Below are 6,000 nucleotides of genomic sequence, written 5' to 3'. Positions count from 1 at the left end.
ACATCATTCACTTATTATGTTTGTTGAATATATTTAGATTTATTTATATCTATACAACAGGTCACTGCTGAATCCAAATTCACTGTATTTCTGCATCTGTTGTGTTTACACCGAGTGGACTGAACAGGAACTCAGGGGCGTGTTCCTCAAAGGGAAAACACAAGGGATCTTTCTACAGCAGCTGGTAAAAGACACAAAGTAAATCACTCATTTTAGCAATATAACATAACATAACACAAAATAATAATATGTTATATTATATAACATATAGCACTGTTGTCAAAGACAAGAGAGCAGATGTAGATTTACTGCAGACATGAAGAAACTTCCAGCAGAACATTTTTCTGCAGAGTTCAGAGTGAGGCCACATCTGGAGCAGATTAAGTCAGATTACAGTCTGGCTCATTTCACCTCTAATTGATAATCAGTCATTTTCAATCCCACTGCAGAAAGTGACAGCAGCTATATTCAAATTTTATCGTTTTAGAATAAGATGATTTTTATTAAACAATAAATCCAGACTTGAAGACGGTCAGACAGAAAGTTTAATAAATGTGGACTGTGGTGGACTCTCTTTTGTCCCTCTCAGGACCCTGTAGGAAGATGAGCCAGTTTGGTTAATTCGATCTGGTTGTTGATGGGTTTAGTTCTGATCCTCTGAAGTTAACCAGGTGGTATAATTAACCATAGTGATCCATGGTTAAAAGTCTGAGTTAACAATAACAAATAACCCACTGGTCCAGGTCCTGATGAGTCAGCTGGTTGACTCGAAAATACCTGATTTCATTAAAACAGGTGAACGTCGTGATGTGGGTGAAAGAAACACCAATGATTTCCTCATTACCTGACCAGGTGTTAACGTGAAGACCGTGGCAGACAGACGCCCACATAGCTAACTGTTAGCTTCTCTCTGCTTTTGTTCAGCGTCTCTGTTCGTTGAACAAAAAGCTACTGAAGAGGGAAAATAAAGAGACAGCTCGTTAGCTTAGCTTGGCGGGACAGCTCGTTAGCTTAGTTTAATGGGACGGGGATTGACCCAGTTTATTCATCGACTCCTGTCTCATAACTGAGCACGGTGTTCCTCTGCAGTGGAGCAGGCCTTGATCTGACAGGGTGAACAAACAGAGACGTTGCCTCCACCAGAGGACAGGAGATTTAATTGTTTCTGTAAATTAACGAACAAACATGCTTGCTGTGGATTTTTATCGGCCATGTCTCCGCCTCTGTTTTCTCTAGGAGGATGACATCGTCGTTCCCCAATCCTGTCTACAAAGCTCTAATTGGCTCATTAAACCTTTTTCACAGCTGATAGTTTGACATGTAGGACGGAGGAAAAACAAAGCAGTAATTAATACCAGTAATAACAGCAATATCTCAACTTCACCGGGTTCAGGTTGTTGTGGTTGTGCTAATATGTTTTGGACCTGAATGCAGACGCAGACCAGATGGGGGGAGGGTAAAATGGTTTATTGTCACAAGAGTAAACCCAGTGTTGAGAAACCAGATCAGTCTTTTAGTTAGTCTGGTTTAGTTTAGTTGTTCCAAGTGTTTTGGAACCAGGAGAAACAGAGGAGGATAAAGTTTATTAATGATCTTCTCGACCCGTGAAACAACAGGAAGTGCTTCTTCAGTCAACTATCATTGTCTTGGTTAATTGTGCGGAACATGTCTCTGCTCTGTTTATCTGGTTTCATCTCTTTATTTTCCGTGTCACTTGACATTTTTCTGTTTATTTCTCTTCCATCCTCTCCTCTCTGTCAGTTCGTCTCTGTTCTGTTCCGCATTCAGATCTTCTCCTTAATGACAGTGGTGGCGAGCCGTAGTCCAGCAGCAGCTGGTTTTATCATTGAACCTCATTAACTTTTCTTGTCTTGTAGCAGCACGGTGGAAAAGTCAGGTTGACATGTTCCAGTCTTACAGCCTCAAGAACACATCCTATACGTTTTTCTTTTTTCTTTTTTTTGCATTAATTGTACTTGCCCATTTCCTTCCAGTGTCACATTGAGACTTGGTCCAAAGACGGGTCTGGACATCAGCTGCTTAGCTCTGATGATTTTAACTTATCTAGAAGTTTCCTGCAGCTGCTTTTCCAGACGAGGATCCTTCACTGCCACACTTCCTCTCCAGACTCCTCGTCTGCTGGAAGACCAGCAGCACTCCACAAGCCAAGAACACCTGGAACCACTGGATGCTCAGGAATTTGAATCTTGATCTGATTATAGCAAGTCTGTGGTTTATTGAGGTGCCAGCTGTTCTCCAAGGAGCGGTAGTAAATATCCTTTTATCTATTCAAGTTAAATTTATCGACCAACGAGTAACAAGTTATCTTCAGCTGAGAGATGGATACAAATCTTTGTCGTCACAACAGTTTGACTCCTGGATATAAAACGAGACACACGGATCTTTGTGTTCCAGAGAAAAGATTGGTTCATCAATCAGATCTCAGATCTCAGTCTCTAGAGTCTCACAGGTGTTTTTACAGCTGTTGTAAATGTGATTTCTGTTACTAAGTGGTGAAAAAATATAACGATGTGAATTAATTGTTTCTAAGTTCTTTACACCTGATCCACCTTTTTTAACTTTTTCATGTCCAGAACTTATTCATAAATCTCTCAAGATGTGATTGGAAGGTGCACAAATTCACTATAAATCTGCTAATTAGAAAATGTTAGCATGCTAACACGCTAAACTAAGGTAGTGAACATAAACATCGAACCTGCCAAAGATCAGTATGTTAGCATTTAGCTTACAGCTCTGCTGTGTCTAGATGTAGCCTTACAGAGCAGCTAGCTTGGCTCTAGATGCTTTATCTTCTCTTTTTAGCCACTTGGGGGCAATGCAGCCGTGGACGGATTACTGTACAGGTGTAACAGCCTCAGACTGCTGGTTTCTTTTCTTAATATGTAGCAGCACCGGCGGAAAGTAAGATTACTGTACTGGCCAACCACAGGCTGAGGGGAGCAAAGGGTCGAGGGACCCGTTGGCCTGAAAGAAAGTTTTGAGTGAGTGTCTTTCTCCTGTGCAGGGGAGGTGTGAGGCCTTTACATGTCTTACAGGCCTCAACATGCGTTGTAAACACACAGTGACATATTCTTAGATTATGATGTCGATATAGCTAACGTGACATCTGCACTCAACAAAATAAATCCAGTATTCCCCCCTGAAGGTTATTTAGCTGATAAATGTCAATGTTCACCAGCCGGTTGTTGTCATTTCATTATTAAATTATTCTGTGAGAAACATCATCCTGTATAAAAACTTTTCTATGACAAAGTTACAACAGTTTTATTTTCTTTATTTCTCTGCTCTACTTAGTGCCGGGAAGTGAGCGAGGGTGAATTTGAAAACGCCAGATGAAACACTTTCATCTGGATTTAATTTATTGACAGTGTATTGTGAGACTGCTGTGAGTTAAATTTGATCAAACTACACTCAGTCAGTTTTTGTGTTAAACATTGCTTGTTTAGTCATAAATCGAGACATGCTTTTATTTTGAAGTTTTGAGGGTCTTTCAGCTTTAAGTTATGACCTTGACTTTTTGCACTGAGGATTGTTTTGCTCCACTGGATGATCACAACATAGAGGGACAAATCAGTACAGATGTCTGAGGCTAGTAGCTCCCTCCCTCTGCTACCAGCAGGAAGTGTGGCTAATCAATATGCTAATTGGAATGTGAAGTCACATGCTCAGGTTAGCTGAATAAACGGCAGTGTGAACTGACAGATTCACCCTCAGTGACAGATTACATTCAACATGTTAATGATTCGTATTTAACATCATAACTCGTCATTCAGGACTGAGGAAGTCAAACGATTGAACAGGAAAGCAGAAAGAAATCAGTAAAAGGTTTTTCATTATATTCACTAGCAGCATCACACATGTACCGTGTGTCCTCTGATAATGATCTCCATCATCGTTCTTGGGAGGAATCTTTCCCACTATCTTTCATATAAGTAATACTAAAACCCCACAGGGGTAATTACTTATTGTCACGTAGTGTTGTAGATATTTGCTCCGGGTGATAATTCATCGCTCACTTCCATTACCCAAACGAAAGAAGACAAGAGACAAAGATGGACTCATCTCACTAAACACTTACTTTAATCTTTGCTGTGTCCTTAAGTGTAGAGCGAAAAGCATCCTCAGCACTCAGAGGTAATATGTTGAAATTATAGCAGTAATTTTTCCCCTTGTGTTTCTTTCCTCTCTCTCTCTCAGTGTGTGCGTGGTTTTCACGGGAGAAATCATTCATCTCCGATTCATAACCGTCTCCATGTGAACTGATTGACTTGCTGTGACGTCGGGGCTGTTTCTGGATCAAGGGGAAGCTCATTTCCCAGAACAGACTGAGGTCAGGGTCAGGGTCAGGGTCAGGTTAGAAACTGGACTTTGAGGCTGTGTTTGCTGCCAGCTCTGAGCTGTGACTCTGAACAGTTCTGATGTTTGTTGGTTCTTCTAGAGAGAACTCTGATTTTATGATCAGTGTGATCAAGCGTTTACGGAGTGAGTGACTATAATCAAACCTTTTAGTGCCGAAATAAAGACGTTGAAACCACCTGAAACTGTGGTGCAGTGAAAACATGATCGGACTAACTACTGGAAACGACCACAAAAACAACAAAGCGTCCGGGAGACGCCGACATCTGGTAGCCTGCAGTCCTTCATCCTCCGAAAGTCTCGCTAAGAAAATGATCTGAAGGCAAAACCACAGTCTGCACTGATGTTTACTTTCAGCTATTTATCCATGTGTTCAGAACTGGAACCAACAGCAGCGGGTAAAAGATGGAAAAAGAGCACAAACAAGTCCATCATGTGCAGCTGAAGTGACAGTTACTGGAACCAGATTTGTTTTGACTGCAGTCCAGTGTTGAATAGATTTTACCCAGATACAGGACCAGGACCAGGACCAGGACTAGTTCTGTCTTTGTCTCTGGGGCTTCAGACGACTTTCACAAAGAGCTCAAATACTGAAACACACACACACGGAGAGAAGTTAACGTGTAACTGCTGAAAGACATTTAAATGTAAATACTGAGTGGAGTTAAATTATTGATTGATGTGAAAGAACTTGAAAGGAACTGAAGAGGATGAAGTTCAATCACTGAAAGGAGCTGATACTGATAGTTACCAGAGTGGATTAAAGTATTATTGATGATTAGAAAAATAATCCTCCATATCTGCTGCAGTATAATGTTCTATTGTTGTATTTATATTCTGTGTCTGTTAAGACAGACAGAACAATCTTTTGAACTCTAAGGAACTATTTAACAGAAATACTTGAAAGGAAAGGATGAGGGGAGTTCTCCTTCCTCTCAGCCTCCTTCTGAATCAATAACTAGATCAACTTGGTTTCTGCTCACATGCTGACTGTGCTGAACTCGCCTCTTTTCATTGGTCCTTATGATCAGAAGCTCTTCTTTGTGCCACTTCCCTCGTGGTCTCTTCAACCGCCGCTGGTTTCTTCCACTCATTCTATCAGAGGCTCTCGCGTCTCTGTTTCTTCCTCGGCGCTGGAGAGATGACCTGATCTTTTCCTCCGCTGCAGGAAGAGACGGAGATGATGAGAGTTGAGTCCAGTATCTTCTTTTTGTCTTTTGGAGGTCACAGATCTACAGTTCAACGCCAGCTGGTTCGTCTCTCATGGCGAGTTGAGTTGAGTCAAATGGAAGTGTTTGTCAGTGTCAGTGTTTGTTGCATCACAGGAACCAGCTCTTTGAGCGTTTCTATAAAAGATTACGACGAGTTGTGTCATTCCAGGTGATGTCATTCAAACCGATAGATTCCCCGTAGTCTGTATTTATTGCAACATTAATTTGAACGGCCTTATTATTCACGTGTTTTACTGCGGCTCGTAAAGAACAGGAGGATGGTGGAGGTGAGTCCACTCAGGTCAGTTCTCTGTGTTCTGCTCTGTCAGTTCCACTTAAGCCAGAACCAAAGGAACAAACAGGAGGTTGTTCTTTTAAGGAAATGTGGTTCTTATTGTTGTTTGAATGAAAC

Source organism: Seriola aureovittata, chromosome 21, assembly GCF_021018895.1.
Source record: "Seriola aureovittata isolate HTS-2021-v1 ecotype China chromosome 21, ASM2101889v1, whole genome shotgun sequence".
NCBI lineage: Eukaryota > Metazoa > Chordata > Actinopteri > Carangiformes > Carangidae > Seriola > Seriola aureovittata.
The sequence above is the reverse complement of the archived record's forward strand: the minus strand, read 5'-3'. Positions refer to the sequence as shown.